The following is a 22,914-nucleotide window of genomic DNA, read 5'->3' as shown; positions in this document are numbered from 1 at the left end:
CTTCTCTTCCCCTGTCCCCCTCTTTCTCTTCTTCTCTTCCCCTGTAGACCCTCTTTCTCTCCTTCTCTTCCCGTCCCCCTCTTTCTCTCCCCCTGTAGCCCCTCTTTCTCTCCCCCTGTAGCCCTCCCCAATTCAAGGGCTTTATTGGTATGGGAAACATATGTTAACATTTCCAAAGCAAGTGAAGAAGAAAATAAACAAAAACTGAAATAAACAATAAAAATTAACATTACACTCACAGAAGTTCCAAAAGAATAAAGACATTTTAAATGTCATATTATGTCTATATACAGTGTTGTGATGTGCAGAAGATAAGTGATGGCGCCGGAGAAGAAGGCAGATGGTTTTTTTGTAACTTATTTTGTACATAATGTTGCCGCAACCAAAAATAACTTCTGGACATGAGGACTGCGATTACTCACCACGGACTGGGAGAATCATTTCCCCCCCATTAACCCTCCTGTTGTGTTCCGGTCGAATTTACAAGTTCTCTCTCTCTCTGAAAAACGCTGTTCATTTAATCTGATTGTCATAAGGTTCCATGACTTCGTCCACACAGGGCATCTGAACACACAAAATACATTTGGATGATTTTCATTACATTTTGGGTGTTTTATTTAACTTTTGTACACTTGTGGTGTCAAAAAATGACCGGTCATTAGAAATAAAAGGGTGTATAAAATTGAGTTCAGGCACATGCCCAATCAGATGGACACACTTCCTCTCCCAGACCCCCACATGCATGTGTGTTTGAGCACACACACACCTCACTCCCCTTCTTGGCTTCCATGGCAACCCCCACGGGAACCTTTCCTCAATAGAATAATTCCCCGAAGGGAACCACACATTTTGGCATTCTCACAAACAATCACAACATTGTTTCAATAATATATAGAACATTTCTCACAGCTCTGGTATATAAAGGTTTTTTGAGGACTTGCTCACAATTCATTCTGTGGCAGCACAATGACCAAACAATATACTGTATGTGAGGCTCTTGATCATATCTTTGATCATGACACTGGTGAGGAGGAGAGAGTCCTTGTTATACTTTGACACAAAGTAGTCTGTGATAAATAGCACAATATGTTTCATCTGAGTATTTGCTATAGTCAAAATAATCCATACATTATGCTTTTTTAAAACTCAAAAACGAGTTGCATGAGCTGAGGTCAATAAGGCCTACAGGCCATAAATAGCAAATAGAAGTTCAAAACTTGTAATGTTCACAAGAACTTAAGTTGATAAAAAGATCTAACACAATATTAGGTGATAATATATGTATTATGGATTTATAATCATCTGTAATGGGGATGGTCATTTTGGACCGGGAAGACAGAATTAATTAACATGAAACGAACACAACAGGAGGGTTAACGAGTCTGACGAGGCCAACGCGAACAATATACTGCTTTCTCGGGAACAGGCCCAGATCCCCGTGATTTGCGTGAAGAGAAGGCGGAGAAAAAGGGGCCGGAGGGCGGGCTGCCTTCTGAGAATTCGTAGGCGATTGAATAAACCCCCACTTCCTTCCATTCTGCTAGCAAACGTGCAATCTTTGGAGAATAAAATAAATGACCTACGGGGAAGATTAAACTACCAACGAGATATTCAAAATTGTAATATCTGTGCTTTTAATGTTTTTTTATATATATTTTTATTTCACCTTTATTTAACCAGGATGGCCAGTTGAGAACAAGTTCTCATTTACAACTGTGACCTGGCCAAGATACAGCAAAGCAGAGCGACAAAAAACAGAGTTACACAAACAAACATACAGTCAATAACACAATAGAAAAATCTAATCTAAAAATAATTACAATTTAGCATTAACTTCTTGGAACTATAGGGGGTGCTGTTCCGCATTAGCATATTTGGGTCTCCAAATTAAACTGCCTCGTGCTAAATTCTTGATCGTACAATATGCATATTATTGTTATTATTGGATAGAAAACACTTTCTAGTTTCTATAGCCGTTGGAATTTTGTCTCTGAGTGGTACAGAACTATATCTACAGCACTTTTCATGACAGGGGTCAGATTTCAGAAATTTTTACCCCTGATCTGGAGTCTGTTTTTAAGGTGACAGTGAATGCTATGAAGAACACGAACTCGCTACGTTTTCCTCTGGGTGTCTGTACGTCATCACGTTTTGAAATGGAATCGATTGCACAATCACAGCCTTATAAAGAAACAAAAAGTAGAGGTACCCTGTTTCTCTGTCGCGCGCTGAAGCGTGAAGGACATCGGACTTGCCGTCATATCCAAATCGTTGTCTACCAGCATATTTTCTCTTGATCATGTTTTTTACTCGTTATGGTTGTTAAACATCATAATGTGGTTAATTTTGAACGTTTATAGAGTTTATATCCGTTTAGTGCGATTCTGAGGAATTTATTTGTCGTGCACTTTCTAGCTTTGGGAAACGTTTTCGGGGTCTCGGTCGTGTTAGTGGACATTTTCGAAGGACAGAGGACATCTATGCACCAAAAACAAGAATTACAACATAGAAAGGATAAATTGCAAGCAAAATTGATGGAAGAAAGGCTCAAAGTAAGCAATATGTTATATGATAAATTGTTGTTCTGTCGAAATATTTTACGAGCATATTTCGCCATTTTGTTTGTTTATCTTGGTCACTTGGGAACCTGTATTGAAAAGTAAGGATAATTTTAAAAATGTAAGTCAGCGGTTGCATTAAGAAAACTTTTGTCTTTCGAATCCTGTCAAGCCCTGTATTTTTTGTCAAGTATATGATTAGCTTTCAATTAAACTAGAATCATCTGAAAGATGACGTCAGACATTTTGAGGCTTGGATTTCCTAGTATTTTCATTGTGTAACCACGGTTTTGTTGATGGTAACTATGCACCTTTTCGAACAAACTGTTATGTATGTTGTAAAATGATGTTACAGGAGTGTCATCGAAAATTCCTGAGAAGGTTAGTGAATAAATTAATTATTTTGGCGGTGATTACGTTATAGCGCTTTGGCTGGATATTTGCATAGCTGGTAACTTTTCTAACCTACTGTCGGTTATGCTAACTTAACTGCGATTTATTGGTGTTTCGCTGTAAACGCTTAGAAATTCCGAAAATATTGTCTGGAAGAATCAAAGATCTGGGTCTTCATGCGATGCTTTGGTCTATTCTTATGAAAAGTTTTAATTAAAGAATTGGTCCATATCACGTTGCTCTCTAATATAGTAATTCTATGTCGTCTTGTGATGGTCGGTGGGCAATTGTTAAACTGTGATTTCTACCTGAAATATGCACTTTTTGGTTAACAAAAACTTTAATCTATACATAAATAGTTATCAGAGCTGTCATCTGATGAGGTTTTTTTTATTAGGTTATTGGCTATCATATTTAGTTTAGCCCGAATTGGGATAGCTTGGTGGAGAGAAAAAATGTTGGACAAGAGATTGTGGTAATTTTGCTACGGTGTTAGCTATAGATTTAACATATTTCGTTTCCTGTAAAACATTTTAGAAAATCTGAAATGGTGGTTCATTCAACGTCTCGGTATCTTTCATTCTGGTGTCTTGGACTTGGATTAAGATATAGCTGCACTATCTACTTGATGAAGCTATGCTAGCCTATGCTATAAAGTGTGTGTGGGAGACTGGGGGGGTGATTTATTCGCGGACCGGGGTAGAGGTCTGCGTTAGAGTTTTAATTATGGAGTTGATAGATGGCAGATGAGTGATGTGCAGTAAGAGATACTGGGGTGCAAAAGGAGCAGGAAAGTATAATAGATGGGGATGAAGTAGTTGGTGGGCTATTTACAGATTGGTGTGTACGATGTAAGGTGATCGTAGAGCTGGCTCTGACAGCTGATGCTTAACGTTAGAGAGGGAGATATAAGTTCAGCTCAAAAGGAGAATTTTGTGCAATTTGTTCCAGTCATTGGCAGCAGAAAATTGGAAGGAAAGGCAGCCAAAGGAAGTGTTGGCTTTGGGGGTGACCAGTGAAATATACCTGCTGGAGCGCGTGCTATGGGATGGTGTTGCTATGGTGACCAGTGAGCTGAGGTAAGGCGGGGCTTTACCTAGCAAAGACATAGATGACCTGGAGCCAGTGGGTTTGGCGATGTATATGTAGTGGAGGGCCAGCCAATGAGAGCATACAGGTCGCAGTGGTGGGTAGTAAATGGGGCTTTGGTGATAAAACGGATGGCACTGTGATAGACTGGATCCAGTTTGCTGAGTAGAGTATTGGGGGATATTTTGTAAATTACATTGCCAAGGATCGGTAGGATAGTCAGTTTTACGAGGGTATGTTTGGCGGCATGAGTGAAGGAGGCTTTGTTTGCGACATAGGAAGCCAATTCTAGATTTCATTTTGGATTGGAGATGCTTAATGTGAGTCTGGAAGGAGAGTTTACAGTCTAACCAGACACCTAGGTAGTTCTCCACATATTCTAGGTCAGAACCGTCCAGAGTAGTGATGCTAGTCAGGCGGGAGGGTGCAGGCAGCAATCGGTTGAAGAGCATGCATTTAGTTTTACTAGCATTTAAAAGCAGTTGGAGGCCACGGAAGTAGTGTTGTATGGCGTTGAAGCTCGTTTGGAGGTTTGTTAGCACAGTGTTCAAAGGAGGGCCAGATGTATACAGAATGGTGTCGTCCGCGTAGAGGTGGATCAGAGAATCACCAGCAGCAAGGGCGACATGTTTGATGTATACAGAGAAAAGAGTCGGCCCGAGAATTGAACCCTGTGGCACCCCCATAGACTGCCAGAGGTCCGGACAACAGGCCCTCCGATTTGACACACTGAACTCTCTGAGAAGTAGTTGGTGAACCAGGCGAGGCAGTCATTTGAGAAGCCAAGGCTATTGAGTCTGCCGATAATAATGTGGTGATTGACAGAGTCGAAAGCCTTGGCCAGGGCGATGAAGACAGCTGCACAGTACAGTCTTTTATCGATGGCGGTTATGATATCGTTTAGTACCTTGTGCCTGGCTGAGGTGCACCCGTGATCAGCTCGGAAACCGGATTGCATAGCGGAGAAGGTACGGTGGGATTCGAAATGGTCGGTGATCTGTTTATTAACTTGGCTTTCGAAGATTTTAGAAAGGCAGGGCAGGATGGATATAGGTCTATAACAGTTTGGGTCCAGAGTGTCTCCCCCTTTGAAGAGGGGGATGACCGCGGCAGCTTTCCAATCTTTGGTGATCTCAGACAATACAAAAGAGAGGTTGAATAGTCTAGTAATAGGGGTTGCAACAATTTTGGCGGATACCTTTAGAAAGAGAGGGTCCAGATTGTCTAGCCCAGCTGATTTGTAGGGATCCAGCTTTTGCATCAGCTGTCTGGATTTGGGTGAAGGAAAAGCAAGGGGGGGGGGGCCCTCATGCCTCACAGAGATGTGGCTGAACGACAACACTATCAACATACAGCTAGCTGGTTATACGCTGCACCGGCAGGATAGAACAGCGGCGTCTGGTAAGACAAGGGGCGGCGGACTATGTATTTTTGTAACAGCTGGTGTACGATATCTAAGGAAGTTTCAAGCTATTGCTTGCCTGAGGTAGAGTATCTCATGATAAGCTGTAGACCACACTACCTACCTAGAGAGTTTATCTGTATCTATCGTAGCTGTTTACATACCACCACAGTCAGAGGCTGGCACTAAGACAGCATTGAATGAGCTGTACTCTGCCATAACCAAATAAGAAAACGCTCACCCAGAGGCGGCACTCCTAGTAGCCGGGGAGTTTAATGAGGGGGGGAATTATTATTACCACCTTTACTCTGGACCACCTTTACGCCACACACAGAGACACGTACAAAGCGCTCCCTCACCCTCCATTTGGCAAATATGACCAAAATTCTATCCTCTTGTTTCCTGCTTACAAGCAAAAGAAGCAAGAAGCAAGAAGCACCAGTGACTAGATCAATAAAAAAGGGGTCAGATGAAGCAGATGCTAAGCTACAGGACTGTTTTGCTAGCACAGACTAGAATATGATCCGCGATTCCTCCGATGGCATTGAGGAGTACACCACATCTGTCATTGGCTTCATTAATAAGTACGTCGATGATGTCGTCCCCACAGTGACAGTACGTACATACCCCAACCAGAAGCCATGGATTACAGGCAACATCCGCACTGAGCTAAAGACTAGAGCTGCCGCTTTCAAGGAGCAGGACTCTTAACCTGGAAACTTATAAGGGATCCCACTATGCCCTCAGACGAACAATCACAGGCAAAGCGTCAATACAGGACTAAGATCAAATCGTACTACACCAGATCTGACGCTCGTCGGATGTGGCAGGGCTTGCAAACCATTACAGACTACAAAAAGGGAAGCACAGCCGAGAACTGCCCAGTGACACGAGCCTACCAGACGAGCTAAACTACTTATATGCTCGCTTCGAGGCAAATAACACTGAAACATGCATGAGACACCAGCTGTTCTGGAAGACTGTGTGATCACGCTCTCCGCAGCCGATGTGAGTAAGACCTTTAAACAGGTCAACATTCACAAGGCCGCAGGGCCAGACGAATTACAAGGACGTGTACTGCGAGCATGCGCTGACCAACTAGCAAGTGTCTTCACTGACATTTTCAACCTCTCCGAGTCTGTAATACCAACATGTTTTAAGCAGACCACCATAGTGCCTGTGCCCAAGAACACTAAGGTAACCTGCCTAAATGACTACCAACCCATAGCACTCACATCTGTAGCCATGAAGTGCTTCGAAAGGCTGGTCATGACTCACATCAACACCACTATCCCAGAAACCCTAGACCCACTCCAATTTGCATACCACCAACAGATCCACAGATGATGCAATCTCTATTGCACTTCACACTGCCCTTTCCCACCTGGACAAAAGGAACACTTTTGTGAGAATGCTATTCATTGACTACAGCTCAGCATTCAATACCATAGTACCCTCAAAGCTCATCACTAAGCTAAGGACCCTGTGAATAAACACCTCCCTCTGCAACTGGATCCTGGACTTCCTGACAGGCCGCCCCTAGGTGGTAAGGGTAGGTAACAACACATCCGCCACGCTGATCCTCAACACAGGGGCCCCTCAGGGGTGCGTGCTCAGTCCCCTCCTGTACTCCCTGTTCACTCATGACTGCATGGCCAAGCATGACTCCAACACCATCATTAAGTTTGCCGATGACACAACAGCGGTAGGCCTGATCACCGACAACAACGAGACAGCCTATATGGAGGAGGTCAGAGACCTGGTCGTGTGGTGCCAGAACAACAACCTCTCCCTCATTGTGATCAAGACAAAGGAGATGATTGTGGACTACAGGAAAATGAGGACAGAGCACGACCCCATTCACATTGATGGGGCTGCAGTGGAGAAGGTTGAGAGATTCAAGTTCCTTGATGTCCACATCACCAACAAACTAACATGGTCACCAACAAACTAACATGGTCCAAGCACACCAAGACAGTCATAAAGAGGGCATGACAAAACCTATACCACCTTAGGGGACTGAAAATACTTGGTATGGGTCCTCAGATCCTCAAAAGGTTCTACAGCTGCACCATCGAGAGCATCCTGCCTGGTTGCATCACTGCCTGGTATGGCAACTGCTCGGCCTCCGACCGCAAGGCACTACAGAAGGTAGTGCATACGGCACCGTACATCACCTGGGCCAAGCTTCCTGCCATCCAGGACCTCTATACCAGGTGGTGTCAGAGGAATGCCCTAAAAATGGTCAAAGACTCCAGCCACCCTAGTCATAGACTGTTCTCTCTGCTACCGTACGGCAAGCGGTACCGGAGCACCAAGTCTAGGTCCAAGAGGCTTCTAAACAGCTTCTACCCCCAAGTCATAAGACTCCTGAACACCTAATCAAATGGCCACCCAGACTATTCGCATTCCCTTTTACATCGCTGCTACTCTCTTGTTATCTATGCATTGTCACATTAATAACTCTACCTACATGTACATATTACCTCAACTAACCGGTGCCCCCGCACATTGACTCTGTACCCTCCTGTATATAGTCTTGCTGTTGTTATTTTACTGCTGCTCTTTAATTACTTGTTAACTTTTATTTCTTATTCTTAACCATATATTTTTTAAACTGCATAGTTGGTTAGGGGCTCGTAATTAAGCATTTCACTGTAAGGTCTACTACACCTGTTGTATTCAGCATTTCACTGTAAGGTCTACTACACCTGTTGTATTTGGCGCATGTGACTAATAAAATTTGATTTGATCTAGGTGCTGCTGTTGGCCCTCCTTGGTTGGTGACAGAAGCACCAGATCATCAGCAAACAGTGGACTTCAGATTCTAGTAGGGTGTCTCTCTCTCTCTCCCCCCGTAGCCTCTCTTTCTCTGTCGTCAGGCCTCCTCTCTCTCAGCTCCTCTGTCCTTTTCTCTGTCTCTGCTTTTCATCTCTCTTCCTCCCAGCTGGTAGTTCCAGTCAGCACTGAACACATATAGAGAAGAAGGGGGGTGAGGAGCTGGCTTCTGATTGGCTGGGAGAAGGGGGTGGGGAGTCAGCTGGAGTAGCCGAGGCTCTGATTGGCTAGGGGAAGCCGAAGTTCCGCCCACCTGCTCGGCCTGTTTTGCAGAAACAGAGAACGCTCCAAAAACAGCCTTCCTCTGTCTGTGTGTGTGTGTGTGTTACAGTGTAAGGGATATGTATATCTGAATCTTCATTCTCTTAGGCACCAGACAGCATCTATTTAGGAACGGTTACTTTTAAAACACACACGGTTAGCTTTCCCACAACGGTGTCAATCATCTGTTACACTAAACCAGATGCTCTAACCTGTCTCCTAGCTCATGTTTAGGGAGGTTTACAGAAGGGGTGTGTGTGTGTGTGAGTGAGTGAGAGAGTGTGTGTAGGAGCAGAATTAATAGACGCTTGCAAAACAGAAGCTGTTATTTCCTGAAACAGTGTGTTAGGCCTAGGTTGTTATTTGTACATAGAAAGGATGTGATGTGTGTGTGTCTTGCAAAACAAGAGAAGCTTCTTCAGCTAAGCACCTCCAAATATAGAGAGGAGAGTAGAGACGGGGAAGACAGACAGAAAGGTCTTGTGTTTCCAGTAGAGGTTCAAGTGTGTCAAACTCATGTTGTTGTCTGCTCTTGTCTTCTGCTTGTATTTTCGTACTCAGGTCTCACTATATTCAATAAAACATATATTTCACCTCAGCTGAGAAAACAATTAAATAGGAACTTTTGTATCTCACTAGACAACGCTGTTATTTAGGATCCAACATGTACACACACACACCCCTTTAAGAACCCCTGTTAACTTCCATATAATGAAAAAATGGGTGTGGCCTCCTCTCAAGTCCCTCCCCTGTTCAAGGGTGTCTGAGTACAGCTGAAAATAAGCTAAAAATAGAAGTCTGTTCTCACACACACACACACACACACACACACACACACACACACACACACACACACACACACACACACACACACACACACACACACACACACACGGGCCTGTCTCTTATACACATCTAGATGTGTATAAGAGACAGCACACACACACACACACACACACACACACACACACACTAGGGTTCCCCAACTGGCAATGGTTTAATTTGCCCCCCCCCCCCCAAAATGTTCTGAGCAAAAAGGTATTCCCATGCATAGAGACTTACTAATGTAAGCAAGGTTCAAAATGATTATGTTTTAGTCAAATATATCCGTTTAGTCTTCTTGCGGTTAATTTGCGGTCTACAAATTATTTGTAATTATGTTCTGGGCCACCCGACCATCCGCTCAACTAGTTGGCGATCCCTGCATTAGGGCGTCCGCCCACGGTGTTTAGAACGCCACGCTGTCTCGATGGCAACAACTAGGGCCTGTCTAGCTGTGTGTGTGTGTGGTTAGGATTAACCATACTGTTCCTTTGCTAGAGCTTCCACAGACCCTCACCTCTCCTGACTGTCCCCCAAGCTAACATGGATAAGCCCCAACGATGTGTGTGTGGTGTCTGTGTGTGCCTGTGTGTGGATTGATCTTTATGTTCACCTTAGTTCCTCTTTACCAGTTAATGGCTGAGTACAGTATGTATTCTAGGGTATCTGGTTCCTCAGAGAGATATAAAGCACAGACGTTACTGCCACGTCATTTAACCCCCCGGAAAAAAAGTGGTGTGATGTAGTTTTATCAACGTCGAAAACTGATTGGATTTTCAAAAAGGCATGGTCTTTTCTTTATCCAACTTTCAACCTAAATCCAATGACACGGTGACATAAAAACATAACGTGAATCAAAACCAGACGTTGAACTGACGTCTGTGCCCAGCGAGGAATAAATCAACAATTGGTCTGGTCTACCAACTGGTCCCGTGTGGCTCAGTTGGTAGAGCATGGCGCTTGCAACGCCAGGGTTGTGGGTTCATTCCCCACGGGGGGACCAGGATGAATATGTATGAACTTTCCAATTTGTAAGTCGCTCTGGATAAGAGCGTCTGCTAAATTACTTAAATGTAAAATGTAACAAGGTTTGAGATTACACTGAAAACCCATACTCACTGACGTTACCATGTCTCTCTCACACACACGACGATACCAGTGTCACAATATTTTTCCCAATGACAAAAATAAAAACACGAAGCAGACTAAACACTTTGGTTATTTAAAACCTGCTGTATGTAACATATTGTGTGCAATAACTTGGGAGAAATGAATACATGCGACTCTAGACGACAACATAATGATGTTAGTTTCCAACATCAGGGCTGTTTTCATAAACAAGTTCAATCTGCTTCAGGTTGTTTCCAATGCCACGATACTAACAAGTATAGCGATACTGGTACCGTCCCGGCCCGACACACTCGTCCTGGTACCGTCCCGGCCCTACACACTCGTCCTGGTACCGTCCCGGCCCTACACACCCAGTCCTGGTACCGTCCCGCCCTACACAACATCGTCCTGGTACCGTGCCCGGCCCTAACACACTCGTCCTGGTAACCGTCCCGGCCCTACACACTCGTCCTGGTACCGCCGGCCCTAACACGATTAGCTCTTGTCTGCAGCAGTAAATTGTATTCCCGTGTTAGCAATGAGAACTGTCCTAAACACGTAGAGCATCGGATTACACTACTAGACACACTGCGTCCTGGGTACCGTCCCGCCCTACACACTCGTCCTGGTACCGTCCCGGCCCTACACACTCGTCCTGGTACGTCCCTGCCCCTAACACACTGTCCGGTACCGTCCCGGCCCTACACACTCCGTCCTAGGTCCGTCCCGGCCCTACACACTCGTCCTGGTACCCGTCCCGCCACACACTCGTCCTGGTACCGTCCCGGCCCACACACTCGTCCTGGTACCGTCCCGGCCCGACACACTCGTCCTGGTACCGTCCCGGCCACACAACATCGTCTGTACCGTCCGGCCTACACACTCGTCCTGGTACCGTCCCGGCCCTACACACTCTCCTGGTACCGTCCCGGCCCTACACACTCGTCCTGGTACCGTCCCGGCCCACACACTCGTCCTGGTACCGTCCCGGCCCGACACACTCGTCCTGGTACCGTCCCGGCCCTACACACTCGTCCTGGTACCGTCCCGGCCCTACACACTCGTCCTGGTACCGCCCGGCCCAACACACTCGTCCTGGTTACCGTCCCGGCCCACACACTCGTCCTGGTACCGTCCCGGCCCTAACACACTCGTCCTGGTACCGTCCCGCCCTACACACTCGTCCTGGTTGTCCGCCCCTACACACTCGTCCTGGTACCGTCCCGGCCCTACACACTCGTCCTGGTACGTCCCTGCCATACACACTCGTCCTGGTACCGTCCCGGCCCTACACACTCGTCCTGGTACCGTCCCGGCCCTACACACTCGTCCTGGTACCGTCCCAGCCCTACACACTCGTCCTGGTACCGTCCCTGCCCTACACACTCGTCCTGGTACCGTCCCAGTGTTTTTAGTGCACTTAAAAAAAAGGTGCTATCAAGGGCCTAAAAGGGTTCTCCCCCTGTCCCCATATGAGAACTCTGAAGAACCCTTCTTGATTTTAGGTAGAACCCTTTTGGTTCCAAGTAGAACTGTTTTGGTTTACATGTAGAACCCTTTGAACAGAGGGTTCGGCCTGGAACCAAAAAGCGTACTCCTATGGGGACAGCTGAATTAAGTGAAGAAGAGTGTTTTGTGTGTCCCCGCAAGGTGCAAGCCTTCTGACATTCCTATTTCCTGGCTGCATCCCCTCTGACTTCAAGATGGATAGAGTCGCTCCACTCCTCAAGAAACCAACACTACTCCTCCGACGTCAAAAACTACAGACCTGTATCTCTTCTTTCCCAAACACTTGAGGGTGATGTATGTATGTATGTATGTATGTATGTATGTATGTATGTATGTATGTATGTATGTATGTATGTATGTATGTATGTATGTATAATATATCTCCACTGCCTTCAACACAGTGAACCATCACATCCTCCTCTCCACTCTCTTTGTTAGGATCCCCATTAGCCGTTTTACGAAAGCTGCAGGTAATTCTCCTGGGGTCCACACAAAACATGACATAATACAGAACATTAATAGACAATAATAAAAATTTAAAAACGGGACAAGAAGTCTACATATCAACACACAATAGGAGGGTCTTTATGATTCCTTTGGAAAATACTGCAACACCTTGTAGAACGCCCCTTCAGAACACATAGCCCCTCGTTGACTATCCCGCAAAAAGGTTTCAAAACAGATAGACATTTCAAGTGTTGTAGTACGAATAGTAGGGGATAGTGTGTGTGTGTGTGTGTGTCTCTCCCCCCTTGTTTTCTTCTCTGTGTTCTCTCTCCATCTGTCTGACAGTCGAAGGGGTTTGGTTTGGCACGGGCCTTGGTACTGTATGTTAATGAACAAGAACCACACACAGAGAGGACTGTGTGTGCGCGCGCGTGTGTGTGTGTGTGTGTGTCCTAACATAAGTTTTGTTGAGTCAAAACAAAGGGGCATGTCAGAACCAGCCAGTGGAGAGTTATTAACTTTGGTAGTGTGTGATTTTTAAATGTATACTAGTCACGAGCCTGGTTCCATAATGTGTGGCGTTTAAGAGCTATTTAAAGAGCGAAAGAGGAAGTGATTATTCAAACAAGATCCCCAACCCCTCTTTTACGCTGCTGCTACTCTCTGTTTATCAAATTTGCATAGTCATTTTAACTATACATTCATGTACATACTACCTCAATTAGCGCAACTAACTGGTGCCCCCGCACATTGGCTAACCGGGCTATCTACATTGTGTCCCACCACCCGCCAATGCCTCTTTTACGCTACTCTCTGTTTATCATATATGCAGTCACTTTACCATACCTACATTTCACCGTAAGGTCTACACCTGTTGTATTCAGCATTTCACTGTAAGGTTTACCTACACCTGTTGTATTCAGCATTTCACTGTAAGGTTTACCTACACCTGTTGTATTCAGCATTTCACTGTAAGGTTTACACCTGTTGTATTCAGCATTTCACTGTAAGGTTTACACCTGTTGTATTCAGCATTTCACTGTAAGGTTTACACCTGTTTTTGTATTCATCAGCATTTTTCAACTGTAAGGTTTACACCTGTTGTATTCAGCATTTCACTGTAAGGTCTACCTACACCTGTTGTATTCAGCATTTCACTGTAAGGTCTACCTACACGTGTTGTATTCAGCATTTCACTGTAAGGTCTACACCTGTTGTATTCAGCATTTCACTGTAAGGTTTACACCTGTTGTATTCGGCGCACGTTACAAATAAACTTTGATCTCACAGTATTCCTTCAAAATTTGATGTATTATGGATGAACTTTATGCATTAATTCCACGTGGTTACAGAACAAATTCTGCATGGTTACAGGGTTAACAGAAACAACTCAAAGGGTATTCATTCAGAGTGGTTAAGATTAGGGCTATGGTTTGGGATTAGATTTTTATTAGGATCGCCATTAGCCGACGCCAATGGAGACAGCTAGTCTTACTGGGGTCCAACACATAACGAAAAGACATTACAGACAAAATACTTTACAATTGACATACAGTACCAGTCAAAAGTTTTTACTATATTCTACATTGTAGAATAATAGTGAAGACATCAAAACTATGAAATAACACATGGAATCATGTGAGATTCTTCAAATAGCCACCCTTTGCCTTGATGACAGCTTTGCACACAATTGGCATTCTCTCAACCAGCTTCATGAGGTAGTCACCTGGAATGCCTTTCCAACAGTCTTGAAGGAGCACTTGAATTGGGTTGAAGTGGGGTGATTGTGGAGGCCAGGTCATCAAATGCAGCACTCCATCACTCCCCTTCTTGGTCAAATAGCCCTTACACAGCCTGGAGATGCGTTTTGGGTCATTGTCCTGTTGAAAAACAAGTGATAGTCCCACTAAGCGCAAACCAGATGGGATGGCGAATCGCTGCAGAATGATGCGGTTGTCATGCTAGGTTAAGTGTGCCTTGAATTCTAAGTAAATCACTGAGATTGTCACCAGCGAAGCACCCCCACACAATCACACCGCCTCCTCCATGCTTCACGGTGGGAACCACACATGTAGAGATCCGTTCACCTACTCTGCGTCTCACAAAAACACGGCAGTTTGGAACCAAAAATAAAAAAATTGGACTCATCAGAGCAAAAGGACAGATTTCCACCGGTCTAATGTCCATTGCTCTTGTTTCTTGGCCCAAGCAAGTCTCTTCTTATATTGGTGTCCTTTAGTAGTGGTTTCTTTGCAGCAATTCGACCATGAAGGTCTGATTCACGCAGTCTTCTCTGAACAGTTGATGTTGAGTTGTGTCTGTTACTTGAACTCTGTGAAGCATTTATTTGGGCTGCAATCGGAGGTGCAGTAAATTGCCGATTTCTGAGTCTGGTAACTAATGAACTTATCCTCTGCAGCAGAGGTAACACTGGGTCTTCCATTCCTGTTTCGGTCCTCTTGAGAGACTATTTCATCACAGAGCTTGATGGTTTTTGCAACTGCACTTGAAGAAACTTTCAAAGTTCTTAAAATGTTTCTGGATTGACGGACCTTCATGTCTTAAAGTAATGATCAATTGTTTGTTACTTTTACATAACATTTATTTTTTCTAAAAACTGCATTGTTGATTAAGGGCTTGTAAGTAAGTATTTCACTGTAAAGGTCTACACCTGTTGTATTCGGCTCATGTGACAAATAACATTTGATATGACTGTCGTTTCTCTGTTCTTGCCATAATATGGACTTGGTCTTTTACCAAATATCTTCTGTATACCAACCCTACCTTGGCACAACACAACTGATTGGCTCAAATTAATTAAGGAATGAAATTCCACATTAACTTTTAACAAGGCACGCATGATAATTAAAATGCATTCCAGGTGACTACCTCATGAAGCTGGTTGAGAAAATGCCAAGAGTGTGCAAAGCTGTCAAGGCAAAGGGTGGCTACTTTGAAGAATCTCAAATAAAAATATTTAGATTTGTTTAACACATTTTTGGTTACTGCATGATTCCATATGTGTTATTTCAGAGTTTTTGATGTCTTTACTATTTTCTACATTGTAGAATAATAGTGAAAACAATTGAATGTGTAGGTGTCCAAACTTTTGACTGGTACTGTACATTTAAAAACATTAACGTGTGTGTGTGTGTGTGTGTGTGTGTGTGTCAGTTACACATACATGTCAATACATACACACAAAAAGTAGGTCATCTGGGGGGGAGGAGTTGTGCCGTGAGGTTTTGCTTTCTGTTTTTTTAAATCCCTTGAGCAATATGAGATGGAAGGGAGTTCCATACAATAAGGGCTCTATATAATACTGTACGCTTTCTTGAATTTGTTCTGGATTTGGGGACTGTGAAAAGACCCCTGGTGCCATGTCTGGTGGGGTAAGTGTGTGTGGCAGTGCTGTGTGTGTGTGTGTGTGTAAGTTGACTATGCAAGCAATTTGGAATTTCCAACACATGACTGTTTCTTACAAAACAAGAAGTGAAGCAGTCAGTCTTTCCTCAACTCTTAGCCAAGAGAGACTGGCATGCATAGTATTGATATCAGTCATATGATTACAATGTGTTGCTCTGTTCTGGCCATTGTAGATAAGAGAACACCAGAGCCTGCAGGACTTGCTTTGTGGAGTGTGATGTCAAGAAAAGCTGAGAATCTCTATCACGGACAGACCGGCAGGTAGCTGAGTGGTTAGAGCGTTGGACTACTAACCGAAAGGTTGCAAGATTGAATCCCCGAGCTGACAAGGTAAAAATCTGTCGTTCTGCCCCTGAACAAGGCAGTTAACCTACCGGCAGTTAACCCAGATTCTCTGGGTTCGCGCCCAGGCTCTGTCGCAGCCGGCCGCGACCAGGAGGTCCGTGGGGCGACGCACAATTGGCCTAGCGTCGTCCGGGTTAGGGAGGGTTTGGCGGTAGGGATATCCTTGTCTCATCGCGCTCCAGCGACTCCTGTGGCGGGCCGGGCGCAGTGCGCGCTAACCAAGGGGGCCAGGTGCACGGTGTTTCCTCCGACACATTGGTGCGGCTGGCTTCCGGGTTGGAGGCGCGCTGTGTTAAGAAGCAGTGCGGCTTGGTTGGGTTGTGCTTCGGAGGACGCATGGCTTTCGACCTTCGTCTCTCCCGAGCCCGTACGGGAGTTGTAGCGATGAGACAAGATAGTAATTACTAGCGATTGGATACCACGAAAATTGGGGAGAAAAGGGGGTAAAATTTTAAAAAATAAATAAAAATTAAAAATAAATAAAAACAGACAAACCTTTGGGGAAAGGTTGCACAATTAATATCCCACAAGTCTAATATAACCAATGTAAAATCATCTTTATGGAACAATGTATAAACAAATAATTACACACTTCTATTTTCACAATTTCAATCACATTAATAAAAAAACTAATTCACCAACAATACATTGCGGCTTTGGACGTCAAGAAAGGAACGGCCTGCTGGTGGCTTTGGTGACTGAGGCCAATCGGGTAAGTAAGTAGGTACTAAAGTGACCAAAAGAGTTTGTCATGTTATGTTGCTAGTAATTATTATTTTATTTTACAAAGAGAGCCAGCTATCTAAGTGCATTGGGCCGTGCAAAACGAACTGGCCCACTCTGATCTGGCATTGTGCTTTGGGATGGAATAACCTACAACAGAATAACCTAGCTACCTACCTAGCAAGCTACAACAGCTCTGCACGTTTTGGCATTGTGCTTTGGGATGGAATAACCTACAACAGCTCTGCACGTTTTGCAGAATTGAATGGTCAAATACCAATCAGGATTTATTATTGTGTATTTCAAGGTAGGTCTTTATTTGTGCAGAACTGCCTGATCTTTACTGGCTGACATAACTTGCAGGATATCATGGTAGCCAATGTTTGTGTTAGCCATTATACCTGGATTAACTGTTACTGTTGCTAGTACTCAGGTTAGCAATGTGCCTAGCTGTAGCTACCATCGGCCAACAACAGAATTGTAGCCAGTTTGGTTATAGACATTCAATGTCTACTATTGTGATCAAATAAATAAATTCCATTTGTCACAAAATACAAATCTAAAGTGTTGGAACATTGTTGTGGGGACTTTCTTACATTCAGCCACAAGAGCATTAGTGAGGTCGGACACTGATGTTGGGCGATTAGGCCTGGCTCGCATTTGGTTGTTCCAATTCATCCCAAAGGTGTTCGATGGGGTTGAGGTCAGGGCTCTGTGGAGGCCAGTTAAGTTCTTCCACACCAATCTCAACAAACCATTTCTGTGTGGACCTCACTTTGTGCACGGGGGCATTGTCATGCTGAAACAGGAAAGGTTCTTCCCGAAACTGTTGCCACAAAGTTGGAAGCACAGAATCATCTAGAATGTCATTGTATGCTGTAGCGTTAATATTTCCCTTCACTGGAACTAAGGGGCCTAGCACGAACCATGAAAAACAGCCCCAGACCATTATTCCTCCTCCACCAAACTTTACAGTTGGCACTATACATAGAGGCAGGTAGCGTTCTCCTGGCATTTGCCAAACCCAGATTAGTTCTTCGGACTGCCAGATATTAAAGCGTCATTTATCACTCCAGAGAACGCAATTCCACAGCTCCAGAGTCCAATGACGGCAAGGTTTACACATTTGACAAACTGTTGGAAAGGTGGAATCCTATGAAGGTGCCATGTTGAAAGTCACTGAGCTTGCAGTAAAGCCATTCTACTGCCAATGTTTGTCTATGGAGATTGCATGGCTGTGTGCTCGATTTGATACACCTGTCAGCAACGGGTGTGGCTGAAATAGCCGAATCCTCTAACTTGATATATATATATAGATATACACTTAGTTTACATACACTTAGGTTGGAGTCATTAAAACTCATTTTTCAACCACTCCACAAATTTCTTGTTGCCAAAACTATAGTTTGTTAAGTTGGTTAGGACATCTACTTTGTGCATGACACAAGTAATTTTTCCAACAATTGTTTACAGACAGATTATTTCACTGTATCACAATTCCAGTGGGTCAGAAGTTTACATACACCAAGTTGACTGTGCCTTTAAACAGCTTGGAAAACTCCAGAAAAGAATGTCATGGCTTTAGAAGCTTCTGATAGGCTAATTGACATCATTTGAGCCAATTGGAGGTGTACCTGTGGATGTATTTCAAGGCCTACCTTCAAACGCAGTGCCTCTTTGCTTGACATCATGGGAAAATCAAAAGAAATCAGCCAAGACCTCAGAAAAACAATTGTAGACCTCCACAAGTCTGGTTCATCCTTGGGAGCAATTTCCAAACGCCTGAAGGTACCACGTTCATCGGTACAAACAATAGTACGCAAGTACAAACACCATGGGACCAGCTGTCATACCGCTCAGGAAGGAGACGCGTTCTGTCTCCTAGAGATGAACGTACTTTGGTGCGAAAAGTGCATTTCAATCCCAGAACAACAGCAAAGACCTTGTGAAGATGCTGGAGGAAACAGGTACAAAAAAAAAAGAACTGTTTGGCGATAATGACCATCATTATGTTTGGAGGAAAAAGAGGGATGCTTGCAAGCCGAAGAACACCATCCCAACCGTGAAGCACGGGAGTGGCAGCATCATGTTGTGGGGGTGTTTTGCTGCAGGAGGGACTGGTGGACTTCACAAAATAGATGGCATCAAGAGGAGGAAAATTATGTGGGTATACTGAAGCAACATCAAGACATCAGTCAGGAAGTTAAAGCTTGGTCGCAAATGGGTCCTCCAAATGGACAATGACCCCAAGCATACTTCCAAAGTTGTGGCAAAATGGCTTAAGGACAACAAAGTCAAGGTATTGGAGTGGCCATCACAAAGCCCTGACCTCAATCTTATAGAACATTTGTGAACAGAACTGAAAAAGCTTGTGCGAGCAAGGAGGCCTACAAACCTGACTCAGTTACACCAGCTCTGTCAGGAGGAATGGGACAAAATTCACCCAACTTATTGTGGGAAGCTTGTGGAAGGCTACCCAAAACATTTGATCCGAGTTAAACAATTTAAAGGCAATGCTACCAAATACACTCAATTAGTATGTGAACTTCTGACCCACTGGGAATGTGATGAAAGAAATAAAAGCTGAAACAAATAATTCTCTCTACTATAATTCTGACATTTCACATTCTTAAAATAAAGTGGTGATCCTAACTGACCTAAGACAGGGAATTTGTACTAGGATTAAATGTCAGGAATTGTGAAAAACTGAGTTTAAATGTATTTGGCTAAGGTGTATGTAAACTTCGACTTCAACTGTAGATATAGCTCCTATGTGTATATATATATTTATATATATATATCGAAGTTCTTAGGACTTTTTCAAATGTTCGAAATCGCTGTTTATTTCTTGTGATCAGGCTGGTCATTCACCGCTGAGGACAATGCCCACTGGTTTTAACATGATAAAAGAAAGAGAAGGAGAGACGGAAATTGAGAGTGGGGGAGAGAACAAGAGCGAGAGAGAGCGAGAGAGCATGCGAGAGAGGAGACAATGCAAGAAGGGCCTTCTATGCCATCAAAAGGAACATAAAATTCAACGTACCAATTAGGATCTGGTTAAAAATACTTTAATCAGTTAAAGTACCCATTGCCCTTTATGGTTGGGAGGTCTGGGGTCCGCTCACCAACCAAGAATTCACAGAAGAGGACAAACACCAAATTGAGACTGCATGCAGAATTCTGTAAAAATATCCTCTGTGTACAATGTAAAACAACAAATAATATATTCAGAGCAGAATTAGGCCGACACCCACTAATTATCAAAATCCAGAAAGGAGCCGTTAAAATTCTACAACCACCTAAAAGGAAGCGATTCCCAAACCTTCCATAACAAAGCTATCGCCTACAGAAGAAGAGTCCCCTAAGCAAGCTGGTCCTGAGGATCTATTCACAAACAGACCCACAGAGCCCCAGGACAGCAACACAATTAGACCCAACCAAATCATGAGAAAACAGAAAGATAATTACTTGACACATTGGAAAGAATAAACAAACAAAAAAACAGAGTAAACTAGAATGCTATTTGGCCCTTAACAGAGTACACAGTGGCAGAATACTTGACCACTGTGACTGACCCACAATTAAGGAAAGCTTTGACTATGTACAGACTCCGTGAGCATAGCCTTGCTATTGAGAAAGCCTATCTTCTCTTGAGAGCCAGGTCTGCCTATGTGCAACACTGCCCACAAAATGAGGTGGAAACTGAGCTGCACTTCCTGACCTGCTGCCAAATGTATGACCATAGAGACACACACTTCCCTCAGATTACACAGAAACACAAAGAATTCAAAACAACCCAATTTTGATCAACTCCCATATCTACTGGGTAAAATACCACACTGTGACATCACAGCAGCAATATTTGTGACCTGTTGCCACAAGAAAATGGAAACCAGTGAAGAACAAACACCATTTGAAATACAACCCAAATGTATGTTTATTTAATTTTCCCTTGTGTACTTTAACTATTTGCATATAATATGACGTTTGAAATGTCTTTATTCTTTTGGAACTTTTGGAAGTGTAATGTTTACTGTAAACACATGTTTGATTATCTATTTCACTTGCTTTGGCAATGTAAACATCTGTTTCCCATGCCAATAAAGCCCCTTAAATTGAAATTGAATTGAAAAGAAAGAGAGGGAGGAGGTGCTTGTCCCAGTGCTGCATGTGCAGGTCAGATAAGGAAGTGCACGGAGGTGTGTGTGTGTCAAGGGCGTAGACCCTGCCAGGCCCACCCAATCAGATTGAGAGAAAAGAAAAATAGTACATTATGTTTGCAGGGACACCCACCAACAAATTTCTGGCTAAGCCACTGATGTGTGTGTGTGTGTGTGTGTGTCTGTGTGTGTATTGTATTTGAGCATAGTTGAGTGTGCATTGTATATGAGTATAGTTGAGTGTGTATTGTATATGAGTATAGTTTTTACTGTGTGTGTGCCTGCATGCTGTGTCTTTGTATGTTGGTACTGTAAAGACTGTGCGTGTATATAATGTGTGTGTGTATATGTGTAATGCGTTTGCCAATGCTATCTTGCCATGTTGGTGAATACAAAGAGGGGCCTGCAGCTCTGCTCAATCACACGCCTCTACGTCACTGCACTTCTTATCACAGTAGCAAAGGCTACTAGCCTACTGCAACAATGCAGTTATGCAACATAGCAGCAGTAATAACTGTGGCATTGTAGCTCGAGTCAGTACATTGGACCACAGGTGTGGTGTCCCAGTGGACAGCCGCCCTCCAATGCATACCCATCTATCTAGCTGCATCTCCTCTTATGGAACAATGAAACCAGGGGGGGGGGTTCCCTTCCCTTCCCTCACCTATGCTGTTAGAGCAATATTATTAAGGTTATTCCACCGTCATCAACTCAAAAAGATGTATGGCATGTGTGTGTGTGGTAGTGAGTTTCACACCCCTCCCTCGCGCACATAGGCTACGACCTACAGACAGTACTACGCAAAATGCATTTCATGTCATGTTATAAATGGCAAGCATGTCCTGATGGATTCACATGACTGTGTGACTTTAATCACACACACATCACACACACAACACACACACACACACACAACACACACACACAACACACACACACACCACAACACAACACACACACACACACACACACCACACACACACACACACACACACACACACACACGGCGATTGATCTCCATTCATCGTCCTTGTTCTTATTCTGCACACGCACGCACAAGTTTTTTTTTTGTTAAGGAGGAGGATGGCAAACAAAGCAGAGGAACGCCCCCTTGGCAGACATACAAGTGTGTGTGTCATGACATTGTATTCTGGGCTTGTCTGGTATTTCAAATGGCAAAGAAAATAATGCAATACTAAAAAGTTATAAACTACCATGTAGCCAGCTGCCTTGCATCATTTGTCTGTGTTCCACAAAGACCACTGTTCACATTTATAACCATGAAATACAAATGTGGTTATTATAAAGTCATTACAATATCGACAGTGTTTTTACACGATAAATCCTAAATGTAAGCCGTTAAACAAGCGTTAGCCACCTAGTTTCCAGCATAGGGAAGGAATAAGAACAGAATTCACTGAACATGAAAACGCTTTGTTTACTCACCAGCGCAGTAAATAGCACCTACACGAAGGGAATGACAAGCTTGACACGTACAGGGATGTTAATTAGACATTCCCTTCGTCTCAGAAACGCAGTTTTGGCCTTTTATTTTCGCTGTAGGACAACCCTGGCCGACTTCACATCAAACGTCTCTGTTTAAATTCAAAGATCGGATTGCTATAGAAACGTTAGCTAGCTTTGAAGAAAGGTTGATTGCAGCGTCGGTCATCGGAAATAAAATTGAAAAAAATCAGTCTTGTCGTCTCTCCTCTTCTCTCTGAACACAACTAGCTATCTATTTTGCTTGCTGTCTGGCTACGTCGCTCGTATTTCGTATTTGCTTATCTGCGCTTCAGCTGTGCTCATCGAATACCTCCGCCATGAAATA

The 22,914-nt window shown here is 43.8% G+C and overlaps 1 protein-coding gene and 1 long non-coding RNA gene across 4 annotated transcripts in view; both read right to left on the bottom strand.

The window, feature by feature from the left end:
- atosb (atos homolog b) overlaps positions 1–22,914 on the bottom strand; it is a 44,153-nt gene extending 21,239 nt beyond the window's left edge. For both annotated transcript variants that reach the window (XM_024003359.2, XM_024003360.2), the window contains exon 1: positions 22,530–22,914. The gene's annotated coding sequence lies outside the window, so the exon portion shown is untranslated. The remainder of the gene's footprint in view (positions 1–22,529) is intronic.
- LOC139028879 (uncharacterized) lies at positions 7,801–14,042 on the bottom strand. 2 transcript variants are annotated; one of them, XR_011481094.1, is made up of 3 exons: positions 13,528–14,042; positions 13,379–13,483; positions 7,801–8,153 (listed from the first exon to the last, which is right to left on the bottom strand). It is a non-coding gene; the product is annotated as an uncharacterized lncRNA (long non-coding RNA). The 2 variants fall into 2 exon arrangements; XR_011481095.1 differs by having other exon boundaries at positions 8,130–8,144; positions 13,373–13,483.

The sequence above is a fragment of the Salvelinus sp. IW2-2015 genome, linkage group LG15 (assembly GCF_002910315.2).
Source record: "Salvelinus sp. IW2-2015 linkage group LG15, ASM291031v2, whole genome shotgun sequence".
In the NCBI taxonomy this organism is placed as follows: domain Eukaryota; kingdom Metazoa; phylum Chordata; class Actinopteri; order Salmoniformes; family Salmonidae; genus Salvelinus; species Salvelinus sp. IW2-2015.
The sequence above is the reverse complement of the archived record's forward strand: the minus strand, read 5'-3'. Positions and strand labels throughout refer to the sequence as shown.